Below are 9073 nucleotides of genomic sequence, written 5' to 3' on the forward strand. Positions count from 1 at the left end.
AAACAGATTTGATTAAACGCCACTCAGGATTTTGAGGAGGGAGAGAGGTTTGAGAGTTCAGACTTGAGATGAGAAAGATGTTGTTTTCTGGCTCTCCTGAGGGTAGATACACACTTGTTCCGAGTTTTGTGGAAAGAACTGAGATTGGCTCTCAGTTGGGTTTGCTTTCCCATGAGGCAAAGGCAAGTTGTTTCAGGACAACTGCCTCGCCACAAGCTTCAGTAAACCAAGGGGCGGGAGGAAGGGTAAGACAACTGAACACGAGAAGGGGATAAATCTGTGCATGAGGGAGAGCAAGTTTCTTTGAAAGAATTCCCAGTATGAGTTGATGTTTGAGAAAGTAGTGATAGGAGACCAGTCTGTAAGTTTGATGGCTGCTCGGAGACCCTGCCAGTCGGCTTGAGTGAAATGCCAGACTCGACGGCGGTGAGGTGGTTCTCTGATAACAGCCAGAGAGATGTCCACTTTGACAAGGACGTGGTCAGAAGAACCAATTGGAGCGAAGGAAGAGCAGCAGATATTGTCAGGGAAATTTGTCAAAACCAGATCCAGAAGAGATGGAGTACCATTGGTTGAGATCCGGGTCGGGAAGTTGACCGATTGAGTCAGTCCCAATGAGTCGCAGAAAGCTTTTGCTGAGGTGCCATGGGCAGGTGAGAGAGGTACCCACACCTAGCCAACTGGCGTGATGACAATTGAAGTCACCACATAAGAGGAAGAGAGAGTTTGGATGAGAAGATAGAAGATGGTCCATGTTTTCGGATAGTGAGGTGTAGATGGAGTCATCACTGTTCGGTGGACGGTACAGTACACATATAAACATGAGGTGGGAGTGGAGGGGAAGCCGAAGCCAGAGGTATTCCTGGGGGTGTGGGGGAGTGAGAGCAGTGCATGGAGAGTGAGGAATAGAGTCTTTGATGAAGAGAGCAACACCTCCACCAGGACGAGGCTCAGGTCTGTCATACCGTAAGAGGGAGTAGCCAGGGAGAGATACTTGGGAGTCAGACACGTCTTGGGAGAGGAAAGTTTCTGTTAGGCAGATAATGTCTGGTTTGTCAGTGGCAACCTGTATGGAAAGATCTGAAAAGTTTGAGCGAAGGCCCCGGATATTTGAGGTCCACACTTTTAATGAAGAGGAAGGGGAGGAGGCTTTGGGTGCAGGAGGTGGAGGGGGAGGGGGAGGGTAGGACAAGGGACGAGGGGGCAGGTAAGGAGGGTTGCTGAAGGAGTGTGGGGTATTGCAGAATAACGAGGGGAGGAGGCCGAATGAGGAGGAGAAAAGGCTCTGTGGTGCTGGGGGAGAGGGGGGACAAAGAGACAAGGAAGAAGGCAGTTGAGGATTTGAGGAGGTGAAGTGAAGAGATGGAGGTGAGAGGGCAGTGGAGGGAGGCAGGTTGGTGGATGAGAGAGGGGGCAACTTTGAGAAGCAAGAGTGAGGGGGATGAAAGGTGGGAGAAAGGTGAGGGGGGAATTTTTGAGAGAGGTGAGAGGGAGGCTTGGAGGGAGAAGAGTGGGATGGTTGCTTTGAGAGTGAGAGTGAGGGGTGAGGGGGTGAGTTGGCACTGAAGTTGGAAAAAAAGAATGGTTGATGGAAAGCGAGCATCCATGGCAAACTGTGGTTTTTAAAAGTTTTAGGTCAGAGATGCGATTTAACACAATTGTTGATGGATGCAATGAAGGCGAATTCAGAGAATGGAGAGAAGAAGCGCTGTAATCGTTGGATTTTTTAGGCAAGGAATGAAGGAGAGAGGTCGAAATGAGAGCAGTCTGTTAAAATAGCAGAAGAGTAGTGCATTGTGAAACAGTAAAGAGTACCACATGTGTGAGAGAGGAAGATGAAGCATTATAAGATCGTTTTTGTTGTTAAAAATAATGTATGAGAGAGTTCAACAGATTAGGTCATGGAAGTGTAAAAAAAAATCGAGGAAGAAGACGAGGAGGAAGTTAAGAGGAAGAAGAAGAAGCAAAATCGGGAGAAGGTGAGCGTGTTGTTGTTGTTGTTGTTGTTGTTGTTGTTGTTGTTGTTGTAGGGTATTTATTTATTTATTTATTTATTTTTTTTTTGAGATAAGAAAGAGATTAGTTGGGAGAATGGGGGATGTTTGGAAAGTGGGGAGGATCAAAATTGAAGGTAATGGGGAGGATAGAAATTGAAGGTAATGGGGATAAAAAACAAACAAAAAAAAAAACGATCGAACACCGAGTGGAACCGGTAGGCCTCAAGTCTAGGCCTAGGCCTCAAGCACAGGTAAGAACGTGGACAAAAATACTCACAAAATAGCACGATTTTTGAAACAAAACCGAACTAGCAACACACAGTAACATGTAGGTGAGAGAATTAAACAGTTAAAACGGGACAAATAACAACCGGAAACTTAGCTTTGAGAACGTCAGCAGGGAGCCCCGAAGGAGACCTCTTGCTGCTCCAAAACCGGAACCGGAAGTTTTCGATGTCTGCTCAATATGAGTGATAACAAATGGTCATTCATGAAACGTATCGTAAAGTTTCAATTTCCTCCTTTGAACGGTTTCCGATGTATATCCTGAGCAAAATGCAGACACATACATATGTACGCGACCGATTGCTCAACCTCCCCCCCCCCCCAATTTTCGCTTCACCAGCATGGGCTAAGGAGTATAAATGTTATACGATCAGCCAACTATAAGTTAACTCACTTCTCTCGACGTGCCAACTCAGCCGAATCACAGAGTTTGCACATTAACCACAGCAGGTCATAATAGGGCGAAAGGTCGGCTGTGAACCCACTTGCTCTGGTCCAAGTCCGGAGGGTGCGCACAAATACGGTAGTGAAGCCGACACAGTCACGTTCAACAAGTCCTCAGAAGGTGACTTCCTAAATCACCAAAGCACAAAGAACCCGTTTCAACCATTACAGCCGTAGCACAGATTACTAAGATGGGGACTCCCAAGCTGAAAAGGACGATTTGCTTGAAACGCAGGAGGGATTTGAGGGACGATGAGCTCTGAAAGTAAGCACCGGTCAACACACCGATAACCTTCTCGAGATGGCGCGTGAATCACCAAAATAGCGCCACCAAATTAATACAATGATCAGCGATGATATCGTCTCCCACGTAACAGGAGAAGGGCAATGTCCAACGGACAGGTCCAATGAATATCTGAGGGAGTTCAGCAAAAAAGAATACCTCAAAGTGTAGATAGATATAAGACGACAAGCTGAATATCCTCCACGGACCAGCCCCACAGCGGGTCAAAACTGAGCCATCATGGCATCGGGATCGTTGAGTCATTAACCCTTCACAGGTCCACATGCAGAAAACCCCTGATCTCTCTTTCACTGAAGGATGTCAGATTTAAATGGGATGCCCCACTGAAACCCTGAACTTTAGAGTATGTACAGGTTAGCTGCAGTGTGTCGGTGAGTGAATGAGTGAGTCCACATTGGTTCTCAGATCTCCTGTAATCTATGAACGCCAGTGAGGCTCTCTGTCCCACTCTCTCTTCGTCTCTCTCTGTCTTGTTCTGTCTGTATTGTAGACTTTTAAGTTGGTGTAGCATTTCGTGACTGGATCTGAACTAAGAGAGAACCAAAGGTCAGACATGTGCCTCATTACCTGAAGTCTTCCATCATTATTCCGATAATAGCAAGTGGCCCGTACTCGCATGGGATTCTAAACAGGGTAGATCTCTATTCCCTACCCTATTCTTTTAGAATTCTTTTAGAATAGGGTAGGGATGAACGAGGCAGAAATACAAATGGCGTCTTCTGTCATTGAGCCGGCAAGCTGAGAGCAACAATTCACATTTATTGCCATATCTGATGCATTTTAAATGCTCTAATGGCGAGGTGCTCCATTTGAAACTGTTTGTTCGATATATCTCGCTGTTTGATGTCTCGAGTGCGTAATAAAAATTTATATTGGTGTCAAAGTCAGTGACCGATTGCAAATGAATAGTAGGTTTATGGCCTTCTTGTTTAACCTGGCCTGCAAAAAATATTCATCCCCCCTCCAAAGTTTTCACATTTTTATGCCACCTGAGCTTATTTCATGATGCTTTCAGATCAAACATAATGTTACGTTTGTGTTGGGGGAGGGGGTTCGACATTCCCAAACAACAGATAGAAATGTAGAGAATAGCATGGTCCTTATACGAATAGTTAGCCAATCTCGATGTTGTAAGTTAGGAAATGTCAGCTTAAAAATCATCTTGTTTGAAGGTGCACCATACAGGGGCTGGTGCGTGGTAATAATTAATTGGGGATTATGGTTAAGGAATTGTGTGTGTAACCCCGATATAACCCTCTACTGGCGGCGCTGCGACACTTTGCAAGAGAGAGAGGGAGAGAGAGGGGTGGAGTCTTTACAAACTTTTTGTCAAAGTCAAAACTCACTTGTTCAACCAACAAGGCAAACATGAAGACCAAGGAGCTTTCCAAATAAGTCAGACATAAAGTGACGGAGAAGCACCATGCAGGAGCGGGTTATTGGAAGATTTCAGACACTCATTCTGCCTTTGAGTATGGTGAAATCCATCACTAAGAAGTGGAGACGTATAAAACCACCCAGACTCTAAGCTTGGTGATGACTTAGCGGTTGGAGTGGCTGGCTTGGGATCTTAGGGTTCTGAATTTGAGCCCCTGTCAGACATTGAAGTAACACCAGGTGGGATTCACTCAGCCTATCGTCCTTCTGAGGTCAGCGAAATGAGTACCAGTGTACTGGTAATAGGGGCATTGCATCAGTGGCATAGCCATGCTCTCAACCAATGATGCAACCAGCAGCCACTGGCTGCACACAAAGAAGAATAAGACCCAGTCTCTACCCAGATCAGGTTGCCCATCTAAACTCAGCGGCTGGGCAATCAGGAAACTGGTTTAGGATGTCACTGTAAATCCAATAGTGAGTTGGAAATATTTGCAAGGCTCAATGTCCAAAATGGGGGTGAGTATTCATCAATCAACAATATCCTGTTCCCTTCACAAAGCTGGTGTCTATGGACAGGCAGAAAGAAATATGCCATTACTAAAAGAGACGCATCTACAAGCTCGTAAAGAGTTTGTGGAAGAATCATATTAATGATACTACAGGCATGTGGAGAAACGTTTTGTGGTCAGACAGAGATGAAAATTGAACTTTTTGGTCTAGATTCAAAGCGTTACGTCAGGTGCCTGCGGTAACACTGCACATAACCATTCCTCCTGCCAAGTGTTGTTGTGGCACCATCATGTTATGGGGCTGCTCTTCATCAGCAGGGACTGGAAAGCTTGTCAGGATAGAAGGGACAATGGACAGTGCAAACCATCGGAGAATCCTCGATGAAAATCTGATCGAGTCAGCCATGAATCTGAAACTGGGAAGGAGATTCACATTTTGGCAGGACAATGATGCGAAGCACAAAGCTAAAGCCACACTGGAGTGGCTGAATAGGAAGAAAATAAATGTTCTTGAGTGGCCCAGTCAAACTCCTAACTTGAACCCAATTGAACATTTATGGTGAGACTTGAAGATTGCAGTCCATCGACGATCCCCATCAAACTTGTCAGAACTAGAGAAATTTTCACATGAAGAATGGACAAATATTTCACCATCTTACTGTGCAAGGCTACTGGAGACCTTCCCAAAAATACTCATAGCAGTCATTGTTGCAAAAAGTGCTTCCACCAAGTTCTGTCCTAAGGGGCTGAATACTTTTTCAACCAGTGAATTTTGATTTGTACATGTGTTTTAACAGGTATTCCTGACATGTAACATTCAACTACAACAGCGATGAGTTTGATCTCTTCAGTTATGAATAAAAAAGTTCATTTGGAAAAATTGTTTCCACATAATTCGAAATTCATCTAATTGTGGCATTATTGGTCGGGGGTGAATACTTTTGCAGGCTACTGTGATTCATAAGCTTCTTGGATGAATCCCACTTTTCTCTTATCTTTCATCTGACCTCCTCTCCCTTCTCCACTCTTTCCTCCCACACTCCTCTCCATCTTCCTGCTCTCCTCCTGTGCTGTAGCCATCAAGAGGACAGCTTCAAATGGTGCACAGGCCTACGGCAGAAAAGGAAAAGATGGAAGAGCTCCTCAGAATTGCAAAAACCATGACTCCACCATATACAGAGTAGAGAACCAAAGGGTGAGATAATCATTTACAGAAAATCAATCGGTATTTAAAAAGTGATGCAACCACAGAAGGTGGATCAAATGATGAGATGGTTTGCTATTTATTTATTTTCAATTTCAATCGTCCTTTGTGTCATCCCACAGATTTTGGAGAGGGCCTTGCATGTTGGAGCTAGCAAAGGATCGAACAGATCCTGACAGGAGGACTTCACAGAATCATAACAAACGGACCTAATGGAACCCTAACAGAAATCCTAATGGGATCCTTACAGATTACAACCTATTCTAAAAATTATCATCTGTCCTACCAGGAGGCCCTAAACAGACGAAGACCATGTATCCTTGCTCATGTTGTTAGATTGAATAAAACTTACAATGTTGTATTAAATCCACGAATTATTTATTTAATCTGAATTTTTGAATATCTTTGGAAGTTTGGACACTTGCACATAACAGGGCATTCCTACTCAGACAACTTTAAAAAAACTTATTCCCATTGGATAAACAAACAAGGAAAATTTGAGAGGATGAGTCGCACCTTATTGCTTTGTTCATTATTAGCTTATCCGGAATTTAAATTCCAGACAAGGTATTGTCATCGCGCACCGTCTGTCTGTCCATCTCCTATTTTGACTTCTCCGGCCAAACCGCTGGGCCGATCCGGCTGAAATTTGGCAGCAACATTCCTCTCCTGACTGGTAAACAGGGATTGCAAAGCTCATTCCGGTCACGTGACTTTAAGTACGTCCAAATGGCCGACTTAGTAACTTTCTTCAAAAATCTTCTCCAGATCCACCAGTCAGAATGCCCCCAAATTTGGGTTACAACATTATGACGGAGTTGTGATGTTAAATTGCAGAGGTCATGCCGATCACGTGACGGGAAGTGTGTCAAAATGGCGTTCGCTCAAATTCCTTCCAAAATATTCTTCTCAGGACCTACCAGTCAGAATGCTACCAAACTTGGGTTGCAGCATTAGGCCAGGGTAGGGATGTTAATTAAATTGCGGTAGTCATGCTGATCACGTGACCGGAAGTGTGTCAAAATGGCAGACTTGGTCAACTTTTGGGAAAATCGCATTAATTCCGTTATAAAACTTTTTCTCCAGACCCACCTGTCAGAATGCTACCTAATTTGTGTTACGACATTACACCAGGGCCCACATAAGCTACAGGTTCAGTGGTCCTATTTTGTTAATGAAGGCCCACGAAGGCCCGAATGTGGGATGTTGCGTTCAAGAGGATGCCCCCACTTCCAACCTGGATGTTAACCTGGAGGCTGTCCCATCTGATAGCATTATCTGGTGGCCATTAATGATATCACCTTGGCTATCATCGTGAGTAGGCCACTGTGTCCCTCACCCTGGCTGCCCTGATGTCACCAAGATCCCATGGGGAAGGCAATGGCGAACCATGTATTTCCTTGCATAGGAATCTGCTTTGGCAGCACCTGTAGTGCAATGGTACAGGTAACTCGATGGTCATGATTATGTTTGCTTAAGGCTGAGGGAAGACCTTGCACTTAGACTCGAAAAGACTTTCACTCAGACAGTAGTTAATGCATGGAATAATCTCCTCGAATAGGTCGTTTCACCAAAATGGAAGATAGGTTTAAACTGGAATCAGATAGGTACATGGAAGCATTGGGGATAGAGGGGTACATGGACATTGGAAGGACTGGTAGGTAGCTGAGTATGAGTGGGTGATTGTACTGTATCTCCCTGTGTCATGATTGTGATGTCTGTGAGAGGGTCCAGTCTGAAAGTGAATGTGCTGTCTGTGTTTGATTATCGTCACCCGACAATCTTCTTCAGCCACCCCCCCCCCCCCCCGCCACCCCAATACAGTGAAGTAGATTGGCTGTTTGAATGGTGGTTGATTTTTTTTGTTTGTTCATTTGTTTTTGAACTGTGATTTTTGTGAAAAGCATTTACTTCTTGTAAGCTGAATAAGCACAAATTTAATGAATTGAGGAGAGCGGGGAGAGCAAGACATAACGGAAGGGAGGGGTTGTGGGGAGGAAGAGAAGAAGGTGTGAGTGAGGTGGGGGTAGTGAGGAGTGCCTCCAGGGTGAGAGAGAGAGGAGTTGATCGATAGTAACCATGGATTTGCTTGGTATGTGTTCTGTTACCGCAAAAAACGCATGAGAAAGCGTTGGCATCTCAAAGACACTTGATCGGAGTCCTTGTTGTTGATTACTGGCACTGAAGGCTTGTAGTCAGTGACCAACCTTATGGTTTGCAGCCCCCACAGGTCATGACAATTTCTTTTTCAAATTCCCAGACTGAAGCAAGACATTCTTTTTGGATCTGTGCATACCTGGTGCATGATGCAAAACAGACAGATCTCAACTCCCCATTGGGCTGCTTTTGTGGTAAGATGGCTCCAATGCCGTAGCTGCTAGCATCCACACTCATGGTTGTCTCCTTGTTTGTATCAAATAATGCTAAGGCCCTTGAAGAGGACAACAGTTCTTTCACCATCTTAAAGGCCTGAATTTGGCTTTGGTCCCAAACCCATGAAGGAAGCATCCTCTCAAATTAAATCATTAATTATTGATGATAGGTTACTGACATAGCGGCCCACATGATTAGTCATACCCAGGACCCTGTTAGAGCTGTTTTTTGTTTTCAGGCGGCTGCATGTCCACGATCGCCTGAACTTTAGCTCATAAATCTCTGACACAATAGTGGTCAATCATGTGACCCAGAAATTCGGCTTGGTTCCTCCAATATCCACACTTTTGTGGTAGTTTGAGACCACATTTCTTCTGGGTTTTGAGCACCTGCTCAAGATTTTCATTGTGTTCTTTGAGAGTCCTTCCAAAGACAAGAGTATCATCAACGTGGGTCATGATTCCACTGTGACCCTCCAGCAATTGCATCATCTTTTATTGAAAGATTTCTGGTGCTGATGTGATGCCAAAAGGTAACCTATCAAAGGCATACCTGCCAAAAGGAGTAATGAACGTCG

The 9073-nt window shown here is 44.6% G+C and overlaps 1 long non-coding RNA gene across 2 annotated transcripts; it reads left to right on the top strand.

Moving 5' to 3' along the window:
- Positions 1–1751: 1751 nt before the first annotated feature.
- On the top strand, positions 1752–6978 carry LOC147007051 (uncharacterized). Of its 2 annotated transcripts, none has more exons than XR_015054436.1 (3): positions 1752–1979; positions 5996–6114; positions 6246–6976. It is a non-coding gene; the product is annotated as an uncharacterized LOC147007051 (long non-coding RNA). The 2 variants fall into 2 exon arrangements; XR_015054437.1 differs by lacking the exon at positions 1752–1979 and adding an exon at positions 2150–2248 and having other exon boundaries at positions 6246–6978.
- The last annotated feature ends 2095 nt before the right edge of the window (positions 6979–9073 follow it).

Source organism: Eptatretus burgeri, unplaced genomic scaffold (genome assembly GCF_056783735.1).
Source record: "Eptatretus burgeri isolate ZD-2024b unplaced genomic scaffold, Ebu_testis_v1 Ebu_testis_scaffold_838, whole genome shotgun sequence".
In the NCBI taxonomy this organism is placed as follows: domain Eukaryota; kingdom Metazoa; phylum Chordata; class Myxini; order Myxiniformes; family Myxinidae; genus Eptatretus; species Eptatretus burgeri.